The sequence below is a fragment of the Sapajus apella genome, unplaced genomic scaffold (assembly GCF_009761245.1).
Source record: "Sapajus apella isolate SASKATOON/1434 unplaced genomic scaffold, GSC_monkey_1.0 scaffold117, whole genome shotgun sequence".
NCBI lineage: Eukaryota > Metazoa > Chordata > Mammalia > Primates > Cebidae > Sapajus > Sapajus apella.
In genome coordinates, this window is record NW_022437057.1 from 4,137,351 (window position 1) to 4,151,194 (window position 13,844).

Sequence of the window (13,844 nt, forward strand, 5' to 3'; positions counted from 1 at the left end):
CTCCCCCCAGGAGAGAAGGGGACTCCTGAGAGGCCCCGGCAGTGTTATCTGGGCAGAGAAAGTGAGTTTGAAGACCTCACACTCCATCTGGACTCTATCAGCTCCTTTCCTGGGTAGGATTACAGTAAACGATTATCTACAGATCTGGAGCCAGCAGGGACTTTGAAGGCCCCAATTGCCAAGGGAGTGGTGAGATGGGGGAAGGGCTGGAGGCGCAGGAGATGAAAAAGCAGTGCAGGCATCTTATCTTCCTCCTGAAATCAAACAGGCTGGGCCTGGGCAGGGAGGGAGAGGTGCCCTGTCTGTGAGGCTGACAGTCTCTAGCCCTGGCTGGCCACAAAAGATAGAGAACCAGATGAAGGTCCTCCACTGACTTCTGATCCTCTCTCCCTCCTCCTCATTTCTTTTATTAACCCATTCATTTGCTTCTGTCTTTCAGCCTGTTAGTTACAATACCTGACATGCTCTGAGCTCTCCTGCCGAGCCAAGTGCTTAGTATCTATCCCCTCATGTAGTCCTCACCATGACCCTCTAAGAGAAGTGCCAGAATTAGGCCCATTTTACAGATGAGGAAAATACAGTCCCAGAGGTTAAATAATAGGATGAGCCTGAGATCACACAGCTAGTAAATGGCAGGGTCTGGATTCTCTTAAACCTGCATACGTTTATACTTCCATTCCCCACGTCTGCCTGCTTTCCTCTCATAATTCATTCATATATTCGGTTTTCCAAATTCCCATTACTTGTTCATTTTGAAGTTTCTTCTCTTTTTGCTTATGCATTTCTTCTGTCCCTTCCTCCCTTCCTCCTATTCTTCCTTCCTTCCTCCCATGACCACATCCTGAGCCTACTGTGCCACTGTGTGCTCTGTCACCTGCCATCAGGACATGAGGCTCCTGACAGATGACTACTGGGGAGGGAGATATGAGAGCCCCTTGTCCAGGATCAGCCTCTTCAAATGGGGCTTTTGGTCTGTGTCTCCCTATGCCTGGTTTGTCCCTGTGTTTGCCAAAACTTCTAGACTTTGATAATCTCCTTGTGAAGATCTCAGCCAAGCAAGCCTTGAGATTCCATGGGTATGGGAATAAAAATGGCCTGGGGTAGCAATTTCTTGTAGTTTCTCCTGCTTAGCGAGGCTCTTTCTATCTTTACTGTTCTGACATCCATTCCCTCAGCAAACATCAATAAGGACCTATTATGGGCAGCCTCTGGGGCCCACTCCCATCCTGTAGCTGCCTCTGATTCCATACCTCCCTGGCTCTAGGTAACTCACTCCTAGCTGGCAGGGAATTGGCATCAAAGGACCTGTTCACAACCTTGCGCGCCTCTATCCATTCACCTTTTCTCCTAGCACCTAACACAGGGCCTGGCTTCGACTAAAGGCTAATAAATATAGGGTCAAAAGGCAGTGAACCGTCACCCTCTGTCACTCCCCAGGAGCTGGCCCACTCACCATGCTGGACAATGTCCCGGATATAGTAGTCCCACATCATTGTATCACTCTCATTTCTAGCTGGAGAAGTATCCCTCCTTTTCTAGGTGCAGTTGTGGGGTTGCTATCATCCAACGTTCCCGCCAATCATCTTGTAGTGTTGGGTGGGTATGTGATCTCAGCTAGAACAATCAAGGTGTCTCTCCCTGGACTTGGAATTGTAAGCGAAGTGATGCAGAGAAAGAAAAAACACAAACCCTCGGAGCCCATCCCTTCCCATCACGGATGAGGCTGTCCAGGAGCTCTGGCCCTCAGGAGCCCCAAAGCAACTCCAGTTTCTGCCCTTTTCCGAGTCTTTCTCTCCACTTTGTGGCTGCTCAGCATCTCAACATCCCTCCAGTATGTTCTCTCTCCCCTTAGTCAGGGAATGTCTGTTTCTGTGCTTGCAAATGACAAATCCTAAATGATGCCCCAGGGCATGGCTTCCCAGGCCAGCTATTGGAGCCTGACCAGAAATGTTCATTCTGCCTCGTCAATGTCTTGGCTGTTGCCTTTCTGGAACTGCTCTGACCTGTCCTCTTTCCATCCTGCAGCACCACCTCTCTCAGCACCAAGGAGCTCCTCCAGGAGCACCTCCTCCCATATCTGTCTTTGCCATCAAGACAGAACACACCAAGACGATCTTTCAACTTTGGGTCCAAAGGCCCTCAGTGGATGTGGAATAGGTACATGAGGACTTGAACTGAACATTTCTTTCACTTCACCATAACCTGGATTTTCCCAATTTAGGAGCATCTATTTGTCATGATAACATTTGGAGCAAAGTGAAAAAAAATCGGACTTTGAAGAGATCTTTAGAAAATCCGAAGGCAGATTTTCCATGTCTTTGTCCCGTGTTCAGTAATTGAAGCTGTTAGGAGCCCTCACCTTTGTACATCTCCTTTCTTCCTATGTCTGCATCTTCATACCCGATACTCACTGCGGAATTTGAAATGTTTCTATGGCTGTAAGCAAGAAAGGGGGAAAAAAGACAAGAAGTTAAAGGGGGTTGCATGGTTCAGATTTGGTTGACGAATGAGGTGGTTTAGAGGCATGTCTTGTAAGAGATAATTTTCTTTGTGCCAGGTACTATTTGTGAGTCCCACATTATCTTCCTAACGCTCATAACAAGCCTTGGGGGTAAATAGATTATCATCGCCATTTCACAGATTAGGAAAGTGAGATTTTAGGAGTAAATTGCTCAAGGGCATACTGCTAATGGGAGAGCTGTCTATACAAACAGTCTGAAGGGCTTGTGCACATGGGATCGTGCAATGCAAGCCGAGGGCAGGGAAGATGAGAAGAGGTGGGCAGAAAGCCAGCTGGGATGAATGAAGGACCTACTATGTGCAGGCCCAGGGTCAGACATTGTATTGTCTTGATTGCACTTCAGCCCCCCAGCAGCCCTGTTTTACATATGAAGAAACTGAGGCTCAGAGGGCTGGAGAAGGTTGCCCAGGGACCCACAGAGAGAAGACTCAAGGTCCGCTGTTCCACTACTCTGAGGCACCACCCCCAGTGGGAACACCACCTTTACAAGGATCCGAAGGTAAGTGAGGCCTTATCCTGTGAAGCCATTAGTATACTTCATTCTTTGTTACATATTCCCACTAAAGGTTTGCAGCCCCATCCAGCTTGAATATCAGGAGAATGTCAACAAAACCTGGCTCAGGGCTCACAGAATCCATGAAAGATGCCAGCCCCTCCACGGTTGGAGAGTGATTCACAAATGTCCTTAAGGACTTTCTCAGGCCAGGTGCAGGGGTTCATGCCTGTAGTTCGAGCACTTTGAGAAGCCGAGGCCGGTGGATCACCTGAGGTCAGGAGTTCGAGACCAGCATGGCCAACATGGCAAAACCCCGTCTCCACTAAAAATACAAAATTAGGCAGGCATGGTAGCAGGCACCCAAAATCCCAGCTACCTGGGAGGCTGAGGCAGGAGAAATGCTTGAACCGGGGAGGTGGAGGTTGCAGTGAGCAAAGATTGCCCCATTGCACTCCAGCCTGGACGACAGAGTGAGAATCTGTCTCAAAAAAAAAAAAAAAGAAAAAGAAAAATGTATAAAAAAGGACTTCTCCATCCTCGGAGCAGAAGACAAACCCAGGTGACTCTGAGGCTGCACAGAAAAGGTGAGGGTGACCAAGAGTGAGGAGGGTAAGCGCCTGCTGCTTTCAGCTGGGGTCTGTGAGAAGTACAGGCCAGGAGGGGGAACAGAGTGGGTAAAGCCCAGAGGCAGGGGCGAGGAAAAGCAAGGAGGAGTGAAGCTTGGGCAAATATCCTAAATGAAGAGGAATAAAAAGAAACAGAATCGGCATGTTGCACTGGGGCCACACCTTGGAGCTGTTTGAGGACATGTCCGAGGAGGCTGCATTTTACACCGGACACTCGCGCTCCCGCCCCAACAGCAGGAGGATCACGTCCATGTGCCACGTGCGCAATTCCTTACTTTATATCCTCCTTTAAGATAAAACTACCCTTCCCCTTTTTTAAATACAAGAGCATTCATTCCAAAAAGAAACTTTCGATTGCTAATGGAAGTGGAAGTGGCACCTGTCATAGGCAGAGACAAATTGTCAAAGTAAACAACACTTAAGTCTCACTAGACACTCCTGTCCCAGCAAAACCAGGTCAAAAGCTAGGTCAGCAAATCTCAGAGGCAGTATTAAGGACAAAGTAGCAACAATTCAGAATTTCTCCTTAGCGACTCAGAAAGACCAACAGAACATTGAGAAGGGATGTTAGTCACATCCCCAAACTGAAAGAGGCCAGACGATAGTGATGGGTCTTACAAACCATCTGAAAACCTGAGACCCCAATGTCGGGAAAGAGAAGGAAGGGAATGGATTAAAGTGCCACTTGCTCCCTCCTCCAACAGCAGCGCCCTGGACATCGGTGAGGTGTCCCCTTCCTCCTTCATCCTTCCCTGATTCCAACCTCCCCATCTTCCCCAGGCTGGCTGGCCTGATTTTGTGAGCTGTTCAGCCTGGTTAAACTGTAGTTCTGTACTTCTGATTCTATCTGCGTTCCAGGAGGCATTATCTCTATCTCTGTAATAGTTTCTCAAGCAAAAACATTTTACTGGGTAAAAGAGCAAGGAATGGGGATGACCTGGTGCTGATTTAAAGCAAGATCCCAGCCGAGCCGCAGAGCCCTCTCTAAGCAGCCTCCCTCCTTTCTAATGTCTAAGGAAACAGTTCCTAATAGCCATGGTATCATATTGTATCTCACATTTACACAGCACTCTGTACTCACTTTCAGTGGACATCCACTGAGTGCCTGTTATGTGCCAAGTCTTCTGGGTGCTGCCAATCAACAATGAACAAAGACCGGTGAGGTCCCTGCTCTTCTTGGGAAGACAGGCAATAAACTCTGAAACAAGTAAATAAACACGATCATGATGAGGCTATTGAGAAAGCAATGTGGTATCAGTGTGATAATTTGCTATGGGAGACAGGTGGCGACATCAAAAAACGTAGACTGCCCTCGCCCTCCGAAGAGGTGGCATGTGAGAAAGAAGTAGCCATCCAATGGAAAGCTCTGGAAGCAGAGTCTTTAACAACAACAACAGCAAGAACAAACCGGCGCTCAAAGAAGATGTCTGCATTTCTACCAGAGAGGCAGAAAGAAGATAATGGTGCTCCGATCAAGGAGGCTGTGGAGGCAGTATCAGTGACGGGGAGCAGGGAAGCAAGAATTTCACATCGGACATAGGAGGTTTACCACCTCAATCAGACACTCGAGTATGTTCTCGCTCTTCTCAACAACCCATAAAGTAAGGACGATCGGTGTTTCCCATTTTACAGACTGGAAAACTGAGGGTCAGGAAGGCTACCCAGGAACTTAGGGGCAGCGGTGGGATGTGAATCTATGTTTTAGGATGCTGATGCAGCACTGTCCCATGTGCCTCATGCTAGAGCAGTGTCCAGACACAAAGGTGGCAATGTGGCAGCTCAGGTGGCAGCCCCAGCACCCCATGTGTTTTGTTTGTTCTACATGGGTTTTGAAAAACTCATCTGAGCTAGTGATCAACTCTTAAATATAAGCCTTCACTCAAAAATCTGGCTGTCTGTCCTCCGAAAATATTTGAAGACTTGGTCATAGTGGGACCATGATTTGAATGACAACAATGGGCTGGAGCAGTATCTCCGCCCACCTTGAGATAGGCATGGGCACCTGGTTTTGCCACAGCTCCCACCCCTCCCTATTGCGTCCTCCAGGCCCCTTCGCTCTTCTCCGTTGCATTCGTAGCGCCCCTGTGCATTTGGCTTTGAGACCCCAGCTCTCTAGTAGTGAAATATGTGGGAAGATCCACAAAGCCCAACAAACAAGGAGCAACCAGAGGAATTGAGTTACAGTTCCTCCCTAGAACACTTTCCTGCCGTTTTGATGTAATCACTTTGCACAAACAGTAGGAAATGTTCCGAAGAGCTGGTACAAGGCTGTGATTTAGAGGTCAGGCCTGGATCGTAATTCTAGCTTCAGCAAGTCCTATCTGTGGGACTGGGGCAAGTTCTAAAACCTCAGTTTCCTTATCTGTAAAGCACAAATAGTAATGATGCCTTCTTTATAAGCAGGATTAGGGAAAACAACAATTTAGGTCATGTGCTTGGAACGATGCTGGTTTCATGGCGCGTATCCAACAGACGGAGCCATAGCTGTCATTCCCACCTTAGAAACAGCTGACTCTCCTGTGTCATGACAGTGTTTGTGCCATTTCTCTGGAATTCTCTGCTTTCTTCCTTAGGAGAGCATTTTCTCAATGTTCCTTTTTATCTTTCTCAAATACAAAGACAAATCTAAGAAGGGGAAAAAAATCTTCAAACTGGGTCCCTAGATACTCAGCTTCTTGTCAATTCTCATTAGAGTTTAAAAGCTCAGTCTCCTGCATATACCCAAATATAAAGCAACGCTTTCCATTCCTAATTCAAAGAACAAATAAAAAATGTGGTTGGGCCTAGTTGCATATACAAACTTTTGGAGACGACACTAAACTAGGGAAAGACCCACTTATTCAGCTTATCAACTCAGTTGTGCAATGTAGAAGTAAACAGTAATTACTTATAATTTGCCAATAATATTCATTTAGAGACATCACTTTTCTCCCTATGCACGTTGCGGAAAACAACTTTACACCATTCCTTGCCACACATCAGGAGGCCGAGGCGGGAAAGATTGCATGAGGCCAGGAATTCAAGGCAAAAGTTAGATATGATTGCACTGCTTCACTTCAGCCTGAGCGACAGAGTGACCCTCATCTCTAAAAAACAAAATAAAATAATAAAAATTGCTTTTCAAAACGTTTGAAAGTGTCTGCTCCACAGAGCCACCTTTTGCATTGTGCAATTTCGTTTTTCAGACCTTTCTCCTCTCTTCCATCTGACTGCCCTGAGAGGCAGCCCTTTTTGCTTCCACATCTGAGGCTGTCGCTGGAAACAGGGTCTCCATCCCATTTGCATGACATGAGCACAGTCGGGATTTGTATTCATTCTGTGGGTGTGTGTATATCCGCGCTCTCCACAAAAGAACCACTCAGCATTGCTTTTTCAAGCCGAGCTTTAAAAGGCTTATTTGCCATGACATCCAGCACTTGTAATTTGAGGTCATACCCCGAGGAAGAATTGCTAAATCTGTGTAAAATGTTTCTGACTCCTTTTCTTACAGATTCTGTCAGATTATCTCTTTAAGAATTCTAAACCCATGTTGTTTGAGGTGGTTTTAGGCTAACGTACATTCCCCAAACATTTCTTTGCTGTTCAAAATAAAGCAATTGAAGGAGTTCTCCATAAAAATGAGGCACTTTGCACGAGCTCAATACAAAAGACATCTCCCTCTTTTCTAGGGGGTAATTTGGGAAGGATAGAAAAAAAATAGTGTTCTATGTAAGCCTGTACAATCACAAGAGCCATTTGCTGAGAGCCTGTGTGTGCGAGTGGTTCTCATGTGCTCCTCGCCTTCTCCTCAGCCTCCCAGGGGATAAAATGAAGCCCAAGGAGTGCAAGGGATGGACTTTGTCAGCTCATGACAGAACAGGGATGGAACCCAGGTCTGCTGGACCCAGCCCACTTCCTCCCTGCTGCCGAGTTGACCTATTCTACTCATATTAAGCCGAAAGCTGGGCTCTGATTGCATGAAATCAGAGAAGCCAGGACCCTGTGTTCAAGGGGCTCCAGTCCTGTTGGGGTGAGGTTGGAGGCAGCAGACAAGCATACGGACCAAGGATGGAAATACACAGATGAAAGGGTGGCCAGGCCTATGGGGATACAGGCCAGGGAGGCTGAGTGTCGGGGAAGTAGGAAGGAGGGGGTGTTTAAGCAAAGATCTGAAGGACAAAGCCATGTCTGCAGCAAAGATCTGAGTCTGGGCCGGGCGCGGTGGCTCACGCCTATAATCCCAGCACTTTGGGAGGCCGAGGCGGGTAGATCACGTGGTCAAGAGATCCAGACCATCCTGGTCAACATGGTGAAACCCCGTCTCTACTAAAAATACAAAAAACTAGCTGGGCATGGTGGCGTACACCTGTAGTCCCAACTACTTGGGAGGCTGAGGCAGGAGAACTGCTTGAACGCAGGAGGCGGAGGTTGTGGTGAGCCGAGTTCGTGCCATTGCACTCCAACCTGGGTAACAAGAGTGAAACTCAGTCTCAGAAAAAAAAAAGATCTGAGTCTGGAAGAGCAGAGGGTGTTGGGAAGCCGTGGAAAACACCGGGCAGGGTAGTAAGAGATCATCCGTGACCCATCAGGTGGCCCTTGTGGGTCATGCTCAGGAGTCTGGATACCTACTTGTGAGTCTGTTTAGACACAGGCAAGAGTTCAGACACTGCATTTCACGCCGTTTTTCCACCTGCAACTCTGAGACCCTCCCTTACGGTTGGAGGTAACGCTGTGTCTTGTCCATCTCCCCAGCTTCTTCCAAATCAGGCACAAACTTTCTGAAGAGTTCCAGCAAGCAGAGGCAAAGGCTGTACTCACATTTGTTTGTCTGTAGAAGTGATTCCCTGCCCCACATTCCAACACAGCAAGTCTTACACGCATGCACGCCGTGAGAAAGACAGAACTAACCAAAAGGACACAAGAGTAAGCCTACAGGCAGACACAAACCCACAGACACAATCACACACACAGAGACACGCAGGTAATAAGCTGACGACCACAAGATGCCCAGAGGAACACTCAACAGACCCAGACACAAAAACACATCCACATTTATACATAAGCACACCGGTGGGCTCTCTCTCACTTACACACACTCACACTCACATTCAAAATACACAATGGAAACTGGACCAAAGAACTCTCCCAACTTCTCCCCCTGTGCCTTTTCATGACGCTCTTCCACCTCACCCTAGCCTTTCTTCTTCCAACAGAAAATTTCTCCTGCCATTCTCAAAACTGACTCCACACCTTTCTGGAAACCAAGGTGTGGGAACCCTACATGCCTCTGGGGGAAAAGGGGTCATTCTGAGTTGGGACACCCAAGGTGGAGCTGAAGTGGAACAGAAAGGGTGGTTTTCCCATAGAAATATAGCCTGACGCCCGGATCTGAAGAACCCGGGATTACAGGTGCATGCCATCATGCCTGGCTAATTTTTTGTGTTTTTTAGTAGAGACTGGGTTTCACCGTGTTCCCCAGGCTGGTCTCAAACTCCTGAGCTTAGGCAATCCAAGCTACCTGCCTCAGCTTCCCTTGTCCTCCGGGAGGGGGGTGGACAGCATTAGAGACTCTCCCAGGACTCCCAAACTTGAGCAATTTCTGGGGCCACACCTACACACTGATCCCAGGGGACTCTGCTGAAAGACAACGTGGCCACAAGCAAGCTGGTCAACCTGATAACTGGTCAAAATGATGATTGGTTGGAAATGAATAGCGTTGTTTCCTATTTGTCAACTGTTACTTTTTTTTTTTTTAGAAGGAGTCTCGCTCTGTTGCCCAGGCTGGAGTGCAGTGGTATAATCTTGGCTCACTGCAACCCCTGCCTCCTGGGTTCAAGCAATTCTCCTCCCTCAGCCTCCATAGTAGCTGGGATTACAGGCATGCACCACCTCACCCAGCTAATTTTTGTATTTTTAGTAGAAATGGGGTTTCACCATGTTGAGCAGGCTGGTCTCAAACTCCTGACCTCAGGTGATATACCCGCCCCAGCCTCCTGAAGTATTGGGATTACAGGCGTGAGCCATCATGCTCACTATTACTAACTTTGATGCATCAGTGAGTAGTGTGGCAGCTGGTTGGGATTCTTTAAGAATCTCTACCATGTTTCAAGGACTGATTTATCTTTGGGAGGTTAAAGTTGTTTATTTTTAATCTATTTTTAAGGAGATTATTCCTAGTTATACTATTTGTAGCCAATATTAAGGACATACTTCATTCACTTATTTTATTCGTACATTCATTCAGCAAATGCTTACTGAAAGTCCAGTGATAGATGTCCTTCTAAGTCCTGGATGGACAAACAGGTGAACAAAGCTGACAAAGTCTATCTCCTTGGGAAGCTCATATTTTGGTGGGAGAAAGAGAGCATCAAATAGATATATAAACATTTAATATCATGTAGTAAATGCCATAAAGAAAGACAGAGAGAGAAGGGGTATGATCTCAGGGAGGGCAATCAAGGAAGGCCCAGATTAGGGGAGAGGAAATTGAACGGACACTCTCATGCACTGCTGGGATGCTCCTCAGAGAGGACAAGACGTGCAAAGGCCCTGCAGCAGAGCAGCCTTGGTGTGTTGGAAAGCAGTGAGATCAGAGTATGTGGTCCACAGGGAACCAGGGAGGACCAAGGCAGGATGTGAGCCTGAGGAAGCAGCCAGGGCCTGAGAGCACAGGGGCTTGTGGACCACAGTCACAAAAATGATGGAAAGCCGTTGAAGGACTGCAAACCAACATGATCCCCATTCAGATTCTAAAAAGAGCAGCTCTGGCTATTGTGTGAAGAATACGCTGGAATGGGAAGTGGGCTGGGAGCGGAAGGACAGCGATCACTTAGAAATGTATTACAGGCCTCCAAGTAAAAGTGATGAGAGAACATCCTAATGTCTACCAAGAAGAATTTACCAAGGCTGGGCGCGATGGCTCATGCCTGTAATCCCAGCACTTTGGGAGGCCAATGCAGGCAGCTCACAAGGCCAAGAGATCGAGATCATCCTGGCCAACATGGTGAAACCCATCTCTACTAAAAAAATCCAAAAATTAGCTGGGCGTGGTGGCATGCACCTGTAGTCCCAACTGTGGTACATGCCACCACGGGAGGCTGAGGCAGGAGAATCACTTGACTCCGGGAGGCAGAGGTTGCAGTGAACTGAGATTGTGCCACTGCACTCCATCCTGACAACAGAGCGAGACTCCATCTCAAAAAAAAAAAAAAAAAAAAAGAATTCACCAAAACAACCTGCAGGCCAAAGAAGAGATAAAGTGAATGTCCAACGACAAAGGCTTGTTAGAACACATCCAACGTTGGTCAGGCGCAGTGACTCATGCCTATAATTTCAACACTTTGGGAAGCAGAGGCAGGCGGATCACCTGAGGTCAGGAGTTTGAGACCAGCTTGGCCAACATGGTGAAACTTCGAACTCTCATCGCTATGAAAAATACAAAATTAGCAGGGTGTGGTGGCAGGTACCTGTAATCCCAGCTGCTCAGGAGGCTGAGGCAGGAGAATCACTAGAACCCAGGAGGCAGAGGTTGCAGTGAGCCAAGATTGAAGCACTACACTCCAGCCTGGGGAAAAAGAGCAAAACTCTGTTTCAAAAAAAAGGAAAACATCCAGTGTCCACAAGAGAAGAATCATTGATCACTCCTTATTGAGGAGCCATTATGTGCCTGGGACTATGTAAGGAACTTAAAAGTTTTTAGAAAATAATGTGGAAAGAAAAGATTTTCATTCCAATCTTTGAAACATGACACGCTAAATTCTGACTTTTATCTTCATGGACTATGTTAATATGCATTCAGATACGTTAAATATACACCAATGTTACTTCTGAGACTGGATAACCTTCCAAATTACTTATGCACTTTAAAACAAATTGGTACCACATCACTTATCAAAGAAGGTAAAAAATTAGTTCAAAAAAAACTTTTTAAAATATTGCATTCCTTAAAAATAAAAAGAAAACATCTCACTTAACTTTTACAATCACCATTTGAGGTAGATATAATTATTCTCATTTCATGGACTGGGGAACAACTTCAATTTTTTTTTATCCCTGTGTGAAAACATTTTAAAATACGAAAAAGGCAGAAAAAGTAGAACTGGATGGAAATAAATGAGATATTTTAACGTTAAAAAAATGAATCAGAATATTAAATGTTTTTAGAGGCAGGATCTCACTCTGTTGCCCAGGCTGGCCTCGGACTCCTGGGCTTAAGCGATTCTCCCACCGTCCACCTTGAACTGCTGGGATCAAGCGGCCTCTCAAAGTGCTGGCAGGTGTGAGCCACCACATCTAGCCTGAAAAACTTTTTGAGTTTTGTCTTTTAGTTTCTTTCCTATGGCAAATGTAATGCACTCTCATCTCAGAAATAGTAAAACAGAAAGAAACCAAAATAAGCAAAAGGAGCTCCCATAGTCCCACCTCGAGGTCCACCCACTCGCAATCCTTTGATACACATGTCGCTGCCCCCTTTTATGCAGATACCATATTTTTCAAAACTCAGCTCATGCTATCTATACTATTTTGTGAATTCACATAATTCACTTAAATCACCTTAGTAGGAGAGATTGTCTCAAACATTTTCTCTTTTCTTGGCCATTTAAGTTGTTTTCTTATTAATGAACAGTTATTGTGTCCTAACTTTTCCCACTCCAATGAAGAGCAAGAAAAAATTATTGAAAATAGATTCAAAATAAAACAGAAAGACAATAGAAAATCTTAGGGAAAAATAGCCAGAAATGCTTTGCATAGAAAAAGACAAATTTGCAGTGCTTCAAATGCTCACTACTGGGGATATTGCCTTTCAGTGAAATTTTTGTTTGGGCTGAGTTGTTCTTAGCTTTCTTCCAAATTGCATGTTTGCTCGAATTTGCTTTGGTCAAGTAGTTTTTCTGGCTAAACCATATGAACATTAATTAAAAACGACCAGTTTTTATTTAGCTTTGAATCTGTGTGCACTAGGCTCAGTACAAACCTTATTTTAATGAATCCTCCCAGTAGTAGCCGAGGAAGGTCCTGGTGGCCTTCCCCATCTGATGGAAATGGACTCAGAGAATCAGGGGGAGGATATCATAGCCCAAAGTCGGCTGGCTGGGAAGTGGCAGAGGCCAGATCATCCTGGATGCCCCTACCTGGGTCCTTGCCATTGTCCCTGGCCTCTCTCTCTCGAGAACTTTAATTGCTAGTAAGGGAAAGTTAATAGGCTTATAATAAAATCTTTACTGATTCTAAAACCTTTTTTCTTCTTCGGCTACAAGAGATAACCAGAAGGGTAACTTCAGTTTCTGAATTTAGCAACTAATTTGTCTGTATCAAAAGGTCATTATAGGAGAAACTGGCAGGACTGAGTACGTGGGTGGGGATCAGAAGCCAGTTGGCTGTGAGAGGTTTTCTCACTTTAGGGAGATTCTTCAAGCAATCACTGTATCAACAGACACAGATGTTTCCCTTTCTTCATATGATGAAGATCAAGGATCAAATTTATTCAAAAAGCTAAAGAGGCACCCTTCGTACCCATTGGAATGGCAGGGTTTGCAGCAACTGTTGCATATGGATTTATACAAATTGAAGAGCAGGGAAATACTAAAATGTCCCGTCATCTGATCCACATGTGTGTGGCAGACCAAGCCTTTGTTGAAAGAGCAGTGACTGTTGGGATGGGCTATTCCATGTATCAGGAATTCTGGGCAAAACCTAAGCCTTAGAAGAAGAGATGCTGACTTGGTCTTGTTGGAGGAACTTGCTTTAGTTAGACATCTCATTATTGAAGTTACATATTATTGTTGAAAATGAACTAATTTGGCTGGTCACAGTGGCTCACACCTGTAATCCCAGCACTTTGGGAGGCCAAGGCAGGCAGATCACCTCAGGTCGGGAGTTCAAGACTAGCCTGACCAACATGGAGAAACCCCGTCTACTAAAAATACAAAATTAGCCGGGTATAGTGGCACATGCCTGTAATCCCAGCCACCCAGGAAGCTGAGGCAGGAGAATTGCTTGAACCCAGTAGGCAAAGGTTGTGGTGGGCGTAGATCACACCGTTGCACCCCAGCCTAGGCAACAAGATTGAAACTCCGTCTAAAAAGTAAAAGAAAGGAAGAAAAGAAACTAATTTGTATGGGTGTAGATGGTAACACAGCATTTTGAATATTGGCTTCCTTTCTTGCAGGCTTGATTTACCTGGTGACCAAATTACTAGTGACTAGTTTACTAACTAGTCAAG

The 13,844-nt window shown here is 45.9% G+C and overlaps 1 pseudogene; it reads left to right on the forward strand.

Annotated features, from left to right (window-relative positions):
- The first annotated feature begins 3,785 nt into the window (after positions 1–3,785).
- LOC116538146 lies at positions 3,786–13,392 on the forward strand (annotated as a pseudogene).
- The last annotated feature ends 452 nt before the right edge of the window (positions 13,393–13,844 follow it).